The following is a 12,447-nucleotide window of genomic DNA, read 5'->3' on the forward strand; positions in this document are numbered from 1 at the left end:
AACTCATTATCTAAATACAAATGAAGGTGGGGCCCCAACATCCTACTACAGAGCCAAAAAGAGACTTCTTTCCTGCTTCCTGACTACCCATGCACTGGGACATGACCAAGGAACCTTCCACATCCTTCCAATAATTGCCTTTTGTTTCTACCCAGGCTTCAGTTGAAAACTATGAGTTACAGAAATTGATGTTACAGGTAGGTTAAGGGTAACAAACTCTCAGGAAAATAGGGGAATCTGATATATATTTTTTTCTTATTACCTTGGCCAGGTAGGGCCAAAAGTAGTGGCAATTCCATAGTATTTATGAATGGTAATCTGAAAGTCAATAGCTCAGGAGGGTTAAATAGCCACTCAAGTTATTTCTTGCCCATTGAGGACAGAGCTTTGGATGCTTGCAAAGCACCTATCAAAGAACCAGATGAAAGATATGAAGAATTAATAGTGTGAAAATATAGTTTGAGAAGTGGAATGATCACTCTTAATAGTAATAAATAGCTTGAGAAAAAGAGGACAGCCTTGGACACCTGGGTGGCTCAGCGACTGAGCGTCTGCCTTTGGCTCAGGGCCTGGTCCTATGTCGGGCTCCCTGCGTGGAGCCTGCTTCTCCCTCTGCCTGTGTCTCTGCCACTCTCTCTCTCTCTGTCTCTCATGAATAAATAAATAAAATCTTAAAAAAATAAAAAGAGGACAAACTCAAATCTGTTTCATTTCAAGGCACAGTTAGAATTCTAGAATTCTAGTATTCTGTTTTCCAGCCACAGGCCTTTTGATCATTGTAAAAAACAAATTGGAAGATTGATTCAATAAATCACTGAATTAAAATGTCAGTTGAGGAGCACCTGAGTGGCTCAGTTGGTTAAGACTCCAACTCTCAGTCAGTTAATACTGCAACTCTTGATTTTGGCTCAGGTGATGATTTCAGGGTCGTGAGATCAAGTCCCTACGTCCTCTCATCTCTCTCCCTCTGCCCTCCACCCTCTCCTTCTGCTCATGTGCTCTCTCCCTCTAAAAAAACTAATAAATAAATTAATTAATTAAGAATAAAATATTATTTGAGTTGGCCACTGGTGGTTACATGTCTACTATGTAAAATTTAAGATATTAAGAAAAGAGTAGGAACCCAAAACATTAAACAGAGGTCATTTTTAATCTCTCATAACCTTTCTTGATAGCTAAATCTGCCACCATGTTCTCAAAGTAAAGAAGCAGGGACTCTTTTTATAACTAAGAAATATACTCTGGGGGAGAGCTAATTCTTGCCTCATGCATCATTGCTTCAACTTATGAATATAAATTGATCTCTGGAGATTCCCTAGATCCAGCATCAATGTTAATGAAAGATTACTGCAACTCCATGGAGACAAGATCACCAGGAGCTCAGATCCTCCAAGAATAAAAGTTTAGGTCACCCCACTGAGTAAAGAATTCCAGCCAGAAGGTTTACTGACTGGAGGCAAAGGAAACACAGTGGAAGAGAAAAATCATAAAAACCTGTTTTAACCTTACAACCAGTTGTAAAAATGACAATTACAACCTCTCTCTACATATTCTTTCCTGCTATGTCCTGTGTATATCTACATGTGTTAAGTACAATCCCTTTTTTCCACCACCTCCTTTTCTGCCCACTGTTTCATTTAGCTCTTGTGGAGGTTTAACTTTATAATTAGTCCTTAAGAGGATCACAAGAGAACTGGAGTAGAAACAGGTATCACTTAGATACCTCAGATTTTTTTTTAAACTCAATAATTGAGAAGACATTGAGTTGCACCTCTCCAGGAAAAGGGTAGTTCATTTTTTTTTTCAGTTTTATTGCTATAATTGACATACAGAACTATGTAAGTTCATTTATCCATTCTACTGTTGTTGGACATTTGGGTTGTTTCCAGTTTTGAGCTCTTACAAATAATGCTGCTATGAACATTTCTTCTGCATGGCTTTTGATGCTCATATATATGCATTTTATGTAAATATAAATATCCAGAAGTAAAATTGTAAGTGCACAGGAAATGCATATGTTTGGCTTTATAAATTCTGATTCTAGTTCAATTTACTTACCAAGTATGGTGTAAACCTGGACTTCCTGCTTGACTGGGGCCCAAACACCATGCCTAAATATTGCCAAATGTTCTTAATGAGACTAAAATGTTTCCATGGAAACTCAAACTACCAAGTAGGATCTGTTTCAAACACTTCTTGAAATGCACCTCCTTTGCTGGCTACACTTGTTGGCTACACTTGTGAATTTTTGCCTAGAGATCCCAACCATGGTGTCCACTCTCTCAAGCAAACTCCATGAGGGATGCCTGAGTGGCTCAGTGGTTAAGCGTCTGCCTTTGGCCCAGGATCTAGTTCCACATCGGGCTCCCTGCATGGAGCCTGCTTCTCCCTCTGCCTGTGTCTCTGCCTCTCTCTCTGTCTCATGAATAAATTAATAAAATCTAAAATAATAATAATAATAAAGCAAGCTCCACGGGTATTGATGCCAGTCTCAGGTCATGTGTCCTCCTGGAAGTTGTGTCAACTAATCACTACTAGGAGAGCCAGCCCCAGAGCCAGGCCTTTCCTACAGCCCCTGCCCCACATTTCCTCTTTCTCTTCCACCAGGAATCTCAAAGTGGTTATACCAATTTACGCTTTCCTCAGCAGTGTATGAAAGTTTTAGCTACTCCACACCCTTACCAACCAACACTTAGTAATGACATTTCATTTTAGCCATTCTAGAGGAAGTGGTATTGTGGTATTGTACTTATTTAGATATTTAGTTAAATATTCTCTTTTGTGAAGTGCCTCTCTTGCACAGTTTCTTTTGAATTGAAATATTATGGACATTTCATTTTAGCCATTCTAGAGGAAGTGGTATTGTGGTATTGTACTTATTTAGATATTTAGTTAAATATTCTCTTTTGTGAAGTGCCTCTCTTGCACAGTTTCTTTTGAGTTGCCTGTCTCTTATTTACTTATGAGGCTTCTTTATATATTATAGATATGCATCTTGCTATATGTATTGCTACATGTATTGAAAATATCTTCAGGGACACCTGACCAGCTCAGTTGGTATGAACATGCTACTTTTGATTTCAGGGTCGTGACTTCAATCCCCATGTGGGACATGGAGCCTACTTTAATTTAAAAAGTAAAATAAAATAAAATAAAATCTAAAAAAAAGGTGGAAAAGAAAATATCTTTTATCAGTCTGTGGTTTGCCTATCACTATCTTAATGTTGGGTTCCTATGAACAAAAGTTCTTAATTTTTGATATAATCAAAATTATTTTTTCCTTATGGTTAGTGTTATGGTTATGGTTAGTACTGTGTTAAGAGATTTTTGCTTACCCCAAGGCCCTGAAGCTATTCTCTTCTTTTCTCTTTCACATTTAGAATTATAGTCCATCTAAAATTGATATTTATGGTATTAGGCAGAGGTCAAGATTTCTTTTTTTCCACATTAATGTCTAATTGATCCAGTGTCATTGACTGAAAAGGCGATTCCTTCCCCTGCTGTACTGCACAGTTGCCTTTGTTGTAAATCAAGTTATAGTGTATGTGTGGGTCTGTTTCTGGACTCTTTCTTCTATTATTATGGACTAATGAAAAATGAAGCCACTTTCTGTCATTTCTGGATGATTCTGAAAAATATTGTGATATTACTCCACATACATATGAAGTAAATAGTTTTTAAGGCCAACAACATTCTGAATCCAACCTATATTTTTAACATTGCATCCCACCAGCAGCTGGCCCAAGAATCCTTAGCTCTCTAGCTGAGTCATGCTGAGTCCTTGTCCAATTCTGGTTAAATAATATATTTTAGAAACTTCATCTCCATTATTGCCTGGTGAATAGAATGAATTTTGCTGCTCTCAGATTAATAGCTAGTGAGTCTGGGATATATTTATGGAATTACAGCTTGTCTCTTAATCTCTGACTCCATGCTTTATTGGTCTAACTTTACATCTGTCACAAGGTCCTGATTCTAATTCAATTCCTTTACCAAGTATGGTGTAAACCTGGACTTCCTGCTTGACTGGGGCCCAAAGACCACGCCTAAATATTGCCAAATGTTCTTAATGAGACTAAAATGTTTCCATGGAAACTCAAACCACCAAGTAGGATCTGTTTCAAACACTTCTTGATGGGATGCCTGGGTGGGTCAGCGGTTGAGCATCTGCCTTTGGCTTGGGGTATGATCCTGGGTCCAGGGATTGAGTCCCACATTGAGCTCCCTGCAGGGAGCCTGCTTCTCCCTCTGTCTGGGTCTCTGCCTCTCTCTCTCTGTCTCTCATGAATAAATAAATAAAACCTAAAAAAAAAAAAAAAACCACTTCTTGAAACTGTAATGCATCTCCATTGTTGGCTAGAGATCCCAGCCACAATGTCCACTGCGTAAAGCAAGCTCCGTGGGTATTGATCTCAGTCCTGGGTTCATGTGTCCATCTGTTGTGTCAACAGATCACTACTAGGAGAGCTAGCCCCAGAGCCAGGCCTTACTTATAGCCCCTGCCCCTTATTTTCCTTTTTCTTTCCCACCTGCAGTCCACTACTCACATTCTGTCCTGCTTCATAATCAAAATGGTATGTGTTACAACATCTAACCTATATCCCTACCCTCCTTCACCAACAGCCGTGCCATCCTAATCATCACTTACAAACATTCCAACTCTGGACTTCATGAAAAAGATTCTTATTCTTATATACCCCTGTGTTTATTGCAGTATTATTTACAACAGCCAAGATATGGAAGAAACTCAGGTGTCCATTAATAGAGGAATAAAGAAAATTATATATATATAATGCAATACATATATAATGCATATATATATAATGCAATATTACTCATCCAAAAAAATGAAATCTTGCATTTGCCACGACGTGGATGCATCTAGAGGGCACAATGCTAAATAAAATAAGTCAGTCAGAGAAAGACAAATACCATATGATTTCACTCATTTGAGGAATTTAAGAAACCAAACAAGAAAAAAGAGACAAACAAAAAGACCAGACTCTTAATTATCTCTATATATGGTGACTGACAGGGTGGGGATGGAGGGTGAGTGAAATAGGTGAAGGAAATTAAGAGTACACTCATGATGAGCACTGAGTAATGTGTAGAATGTTGAATCACTATATTGTACACCTGAAACTAATATAACCCTGTATATGAATTATTTGGAATTAGAAAAATAAATTAATTTTTTAAAAGGTGCTTCTGCTTTCCCTTCTTTTCCCACAGCTCTACCATTCCTTTAAGACCTATTTCAAATCATCCCCTTCCCAATCTCTGTTCTCTCATTTGCTTTTATTTATATGTCTACTTCAGCACATACCACAACTAGCCTTAGATCATAGTAACTATACATGTCTATATAATTCTATAATTACATTTGTCTGTTTCCCTTACAGATTATGGAACACTGGGCAATATTTTTAATCCCCATAAATCTTGTATTGGGCCTTGTGCATAGCAGAGTTGTAAATATTTGCTGAGTTTACGTTGAACCCTGGAATCTGGAGATACCTGTGTGGTGTAGAGGAAAAGATAGGGTTGACTCGATCATTTTCTTTATTTTTAAAGATCTTACTTACTTATTCATGAGAAACACAGAGAGAGAGAGAGGCAGAGACATAGACAGAGGGAGAAGCAGGCTCCCTGCAGGGAGCCCGATGTGGGACTCGATCCCAGAACCCCAGGATTATGACCTGAGCAGACAAAGGCAGACACTCAATAGCAACAGTAAATGCTATTTCATATAATTTAGCATCTACCTGACAGGAAATTTGAAGAGACTATAAGAAAATTGTTTCCAGCAGGATATAATTGGATAGGCAAATAGTTTCTGACCGATGAAACATCTTCCATACTGCTGTGGAAACTCGATAATTCTACCAGAAACAAGAGGGGGAAGCGCTTCATAGCATTTACGTTATGATGCATATTCACATTGCCAGGACTCAATTCTATCTAGGCTGGCTGTACTGCCCATGTAGAGGATTCTTGCTCTTTGGCTCTTCATATGGCTTCCTCCTTTTCGGGCCTCATGTCTCAACTTGATTATCAATCACAGTTTCCTCCTCTGGCCACCCTGTCTCAAAGAGGTACCACCCTATGGCTAACTATTATTATTACTTTTAATTCCTGTCTCTTTATTTCCTTCCTAGCAATTGGTAATGTGTAATTATTTATGGATTTGTTTAATCAGGTTTTCTCCCTCTATACCCTATAAGTACCACAAAGGAAAGGACCATCTAGATTTATCCATCGTTAACATTGGCCACATAAGCTTTATCTCTTCATATATATGTAAGAAGTTGGTTTTAAGAAATTGGCTCATGCAATATGGGGGCCGGCAAGTCTGAAATCCATAGGGCAGATTGGCAGGCTAGACACTCAAGCAGAAATTCATGCTGCAGCCTTGAGGCAAGATTTCTTCTTCAGGGAAGCCTTAGTTTTTGCTCTCAAAAGTTTTTGATTAGATGAGTCCTGCCCAGATTATCAAGGGTAATATCTTCTACGTAAAGTCAACTGGGTTGCAGATGTTCACCACATCTACAAAACACCGTTACAGCAACACTTAGAGCTGGATTAAATAACTGGGTACTACAGGATGAGATGATACTTGAAATTAGATATGAAAATCATCTATACATTTCCCTATATAGCTATAGCTCTTTCATTATGTAGAATACATACACATACATGTGTGTATAAAATCTGTAATTTTGACTGACCATTTGAAAGTTGCAGAAATCCTGACACTTTCACCCATAAATACTATAACACGCTTGCCCTAAAGACTAGGATATTCTCCTATATAACCACAATACAGTGAGTACCGAAAAATAACTTTGATATAGTAACATTAAAATTTCCCTAATTGCCATAACTGTTTTTAAATCTAGCATTTACTGAAGGTTACTTATTGTCCTTAATTGTTTTGTCTTTTTACTCTTATTATTTAAGTAATTTTAAGTAAACTCTACATTTAATGCAAACCTCAAACTCACGACCCTGAGATCAAGAGTCACATGCTCTACTAACTGAGCCAGCCAGGCACCCTATCTTTTTGGTCTTCTTTAATTCTAGCACAATCCTCTTCTTTTTTTTTTTTTTCCTTTTTTCATGATGACATTTTTTTTTTTTTAAACTGACATTTTTTAAGAGCCCTGGCCAATTGTGTTACAGAATGTCTCACAGTCTGGATTTGACTGACTATTCCTTCATGATTAGATTCAGGCTAAAACTTTAGTCAAAGAATACTAAATGGGTAATGCCATATACTACCATGAAACCCCAGTAGGAGGCCTTTAATATCAGTTTGTCTCTTCACTCATGATACTAAGTTCAATTCATGTAGTATCAGTATCTCTGATTAACAAAGAATATGCATTACCCTTTGAAATTTATAAGTACTTTGGAGATCGGTAGTTCGTGATTATCCTGTTCCTCAACATTTTACCTAATGGTATTAGTGTCTTAATACCAAAGGAAGACCTTTGTCTTAATCAGTTATTACATGGGCAGTTACGAAATGGTGGTTTTCTAACTCTATCATTACTTCCTCATTTATTAGCTGGCATTCTTTTGTAAGAGGCTTACTGATTCTCTTTGCTTTTGGAGTATTGCTATAATTCGTGATTTTTTTTTCTTTTTTTTTTTTTTTTCGTGATTTTTTTTCTAAATCAGTATTTTATAATTCATTACCATAACTATTCTTTTTAATAACCAAAATATCCAATATAACCAGTGGGAATTCTTTCAAGATGGGTACTGAATCCTTTTCACATGTCCTCATCATTCTATCAACACTTTCTGGCACAATGATATAGTTTTGGGCTAGCCTTGAGCTTTCCCTGCCCCAACCTGGAATCAGCCATTTGCTAATAAGTCTTTCCTTTTAGTGAGGAATAGTTACTGGATTATCATTAATTCTATGTCCTTTCATTGGGTAGAGCTAGAAAATGTATGCATGTTTGTGTGTGCTTGTCTCCCCCCCCTTTTTTATACGCAAAAGATAGCATGCTGCTTCTTTCATGCCTTGCTTTTTTTTCATTTAATCATTTCATATACATTCACAGAGCTCTTTCTCATTCTTTTTTTTTTTTTAATTTTTATTTATTTATGATAGTCACACACAGAGAGAGCGAGAGAGGCAGAGACACAGGCAGAGGGAGAAGCAGGCTCCATACACCGGGAGCCTGACGTGGGATTCGATCCCGGGTCTCCAGGATCGCGCCCCGGGCCAAAGGCAGGCGCCAAACCGCTGTGCCACCCAGGGATCCCTCTCATTCTTTTTTATAGTTGCACAGTATTCCATTTTGTAACTGAACCATAGTTTATGAACTGGCGGTCTACTATCAATAGACTCTTACATTGTTCCAATAATTTTGTAGTACAAATAATGCCACTTAAAATAACCTTGTAGAAATTTTGTATTGTATTTGCAGAGGGGTAAATCTTCAGTGTAAATTCTCTGAAGCAGAAATGCTGGGACAAAGGTAGATGCATGTTTACTTTTGTTAGACATTGCCAAATTTCTCTCCAGAGAGGTAGTACCATTTTGCATTCCCAACAATGATATATAAACGTGCGTGTTTTCTCACAGGTTTACACCATTTTAATTTCTACCAATCTGGGAGCTGAGAAATGGTCTCAGGGCAGTTTTGTGCTTCCGTTCTTATGGGTAAAGGTGAAAACTTTCTCAAGCTTTTAAGATCCTTTCTCTTTTTTTTTTTTTTTTCTGAAAGCTGTCTGTTCCTGTTTTTTGACCATTTGCCAGTCAGGAGTTTGGTCTTTTTTTTCCCCTTTTATTTTTTAAGATTTATTTAGATAGTAGGGAGATTATCCTTTCATCTGGGATACATGTATTGCCATATTTTCTCCCTATGTGGTTTCATTTTTTACATTTAGATCTTTGATTCATTTGGAAATTATTATGATATATATTGTGAGGCATAGAGCCAATTTTATGTTTTTTCAAATGGCTATCTAGTTATCTCAGTACCGTTTATTAAAATGCCTATCATGGGCAGCCCGGGTGGCTCAGTGGTTTAGTGCCGCCTTTGGCCCAGGACCTGATCCTGGAGACTCGGGATCGAGTCCTACGTCAGGCTCCCTGCATGGAGCCTGCTTCTCCCTCTGCTTCTCTCTCTCTCTCTGTCTGTCTCTCGTGAATAAATAAATAATCTTTAAAAAAATGCCTATCACTTTTCTGGTGGATTGAGATGCCAAATTTTCCACATATTAAATTTCCATACATATTTTGTTCTCTTTCTGGATTTTCTATTCTGTTATACCAGTTTATCTATTCATATGTCAGTACCATGGACTTTTAATTTAAGAGGGTTTATAGTGTAGGGTAAGGCTAATCCAACATTATTATCTTCTCTTTGTGTAGCTATTCCTGAGTGTCTATTTTCTCATGTATGCACGTTAGGATCAACTTACCTAGTTCCAGGGGATACGATTGTTATTTTTATTAAAATCATATTAAATTTATATATTAACTTGAGTAAAACTGGTATTTTAAAAAATTAATACATTTTCTTTTTTAGAGAAGTTTTGAGTTCACAGCAAAACTGAGTGGAAATTACACAGTTCCTAAACACCCCTGTCCTCACACATGTACACCTTTCCCACTAGTGACATCTGCACCATAACCGTACATTTATCACAATCAGTGAACTTATATTGACACAGAAGTATCACACAAAGTCAATAATTTATATTAGATTTCCTTCTTGGTGTTAGATATCCTTTGGATGTTAGACAAATGTATAAGGATATGTATTCCCCATTGTAGTATCATACACAATAGTTTCATTACCCTAGCACAAGCTTCTGTGCTCTATGCATTCATCCTTCCCTCCTCTTAACCCTTGGCAACCACTGATCTTTTAACTGTCTCTATAGTTTTACCTTTTCCAGAATGTCATGTGGTTGGAACCATACAATATCTAGCCTTTTCAGATTGGCTTCTTCCACTTAGTAATATGTGCTTGTTTCCTCTAGGTTTTTTGTTTCTTTGTTTTTTCCTCTAGGTTTTTTCATGACTTCACAGATCATTTCCCTTTAGAGCTGAATAATATTTCAGTGTCTGGATGTACCACAGCTTATCCATTCATCCACTGTTTTAATTTGTAGTTCTCTAATGACATGTGATATTGAACATCTTTTCATACACTTACTTGCCATCTGTATATCTTCTTTGATTAGATCAGGTCTTCTGCCATTTTTTTTTAATCCAAGTTGTTTTTTCTTATTGTTGAATTTTTTGTATACTTGGGATAAGTGTTTATCAGACGTGTCTTTTGCAAAAATTTGCTCCCAGCTTGTGGTTTGTCTTACCATTCTCCTGAAAATTATCTTTTGCAGACAGGAATTTTAAATTTTAAGGAATCCAACTTATCAGTTATTTATATCATAGATCATGACTTTGGTCTTATCTCTAAAATGTCATTGCATAGCCAATGGTAGGCAGAGAGGCAGGCAGAGGTAGAAGAAGTAGATTCCCTGCTGAGCAGGAAGCCTCAGTGTAGGGCTTGATCCCAGGATCCTGAGATCATGACCTGAGCCGAAGGCAGATGCCTAATCAACTGAGCCACCCAAGCACCGTAGATTCTTTTTTCTATATGGATGCCTATCTCCAGGACCATTTGATAAATACAATACTCCACTGTATTGCTTTTCTCCTTTGTCAAAGATTTGTTGACTATATTCATGTGGGTCTATTTCTGGGCTCTTTATCCTGTTCCATTTATCTATTATTTTGCTGATACTATGTTGTTTTGATTACTGTAGCTTTATAGTAAGTCTTAAAGTTGAGTAGTATCAGTTCTCTGATTTTGTTCTCATTTAATAGTGAGAAGGCTATTCTGAATATTTTGCCTCTCCATATAGACTTTAGAATTAGCCTGGGATTCTGATTGATATTGTACTGAATCTATAAATCAAATTGAGAAGAACTGACATCTTGACAATATTGAGTTTTCCTATCCATGAACTATCCATTTATTATTTATTTGACATCTTTCATCAGTGTTGTAGTTTCTTTCACATAGGTCTTATATTTCATTAGATTTATACCTAATTATTTCCTTGGGGGTGTGCTAATATAAATCATAATGTTTTTAATTTCAAACTCCACTTGTTCTTTGCTAGTATACAGGCAATTGATTTTTGCATATTAACTTCATATCATACAACCTTGCTATAATCACTTATTAGTTCCAGGAGTTTTAACAATTATTTTGGATTTTCTGTATAGATGATCATTTCATCTGTGACCAAAGACAGTCTTGCTTCTTCCTTCCCAAACTATATACTTCTTATCTTATATATTAGTAGGACTTCCTATATGAGGTTAAAAAGCAATGATGAGAGAGACATCCTTGCCTGATTCCTAATCTTAGTAGGAAAGATTCTTATTTCTCACCATTAAGTATATTATTAGCTATGGGTTTTTAATGGGTAATTTTTATCAAGTTGAGGAAGTTCTCCTCTATTCCTAGTTTACTGTGAGTTTTTATAATGAATGGGTGCTGGGTTTTGTCAAATGTTTTTTCAGTATTTATTGATATGATCCTATGATTTTTCTTTTTTAGTCTATTGATATGATGGATTACATTAATTGATTTTGAATGTTAACAGTCTTGCATACCTGGGAAAATTTCTATTTAATCAAGGTGTATAACTTTTTGTACTTAATTAAATATGCTAATATATTGTTGAGGACTTTGCATCTACATTCATGAGAGATACTGGTTTTCTTTTCTTATAACGTCTTTGGTTTTGATATTAGGGTAATGTTGGCCTTATAGAATGAGTTAGGAAGTATTCCTTCTGCTTCTATCTTCTAGAAAAGATGATAAAGTTTGTATAATATCTTCCTTAAAGTGCTCACTTCAACAGCACATATAATTTCTTCCTTAAATAGTATAATTCACCAGTGAATCTTATCTGGGTCTGGTGCTTTCTGTTCTGCAAGGTTTTAAGTTATTGATTCAATTTTAAAAATAAATATAGGACTATTCAGATGTCTGCTACTTCTTGTGTGTGTTTTCGCATATTGTGTCTTTCAAAAAATTGGTCCCTTTCATCTTGGTTACCAAATTTGGGGCCACAGAGTTGTTCATAATAATATTCTTTTATTTTCATTTTAATATACATGGGATTTGTAGTGATGTAGTTTCCAAAGGTGGAGGATATTATTGATTTTAGCTCTTTCTTCTTTTCTAATGTATGTATTTGATGCTATAAATTTCTCTAAGTACTGTTTTCACTGGATCCCATAAATTTTGGTAAGCTGTATTTTCACTTAGTTCAAAGTATTTTAAAAACTTATCTTGCATTTTCTTCTTTAACCCATGCATTATTCAGAACTGTGTTGATTAATCTTCAAGTATTTTGAGACTTTCCAGCTATCTTTCTGTTGTTTATAGTTTAATTCCA

This window comes from Canis aureus, chromosome 28, assembly GCF_053574225.1.
Source record: "Canis aureus isolate CA01 chromosome 28, VMU_Caureus_v.1.0, whole genome shotgun sequence".
Classification (NCBI taxonomy): domain Eukaryota; kingdom Metazoa; phylum Chordata; class Mammalia; order Carnivora; family Canidae; genus Canis; species Canis aureus.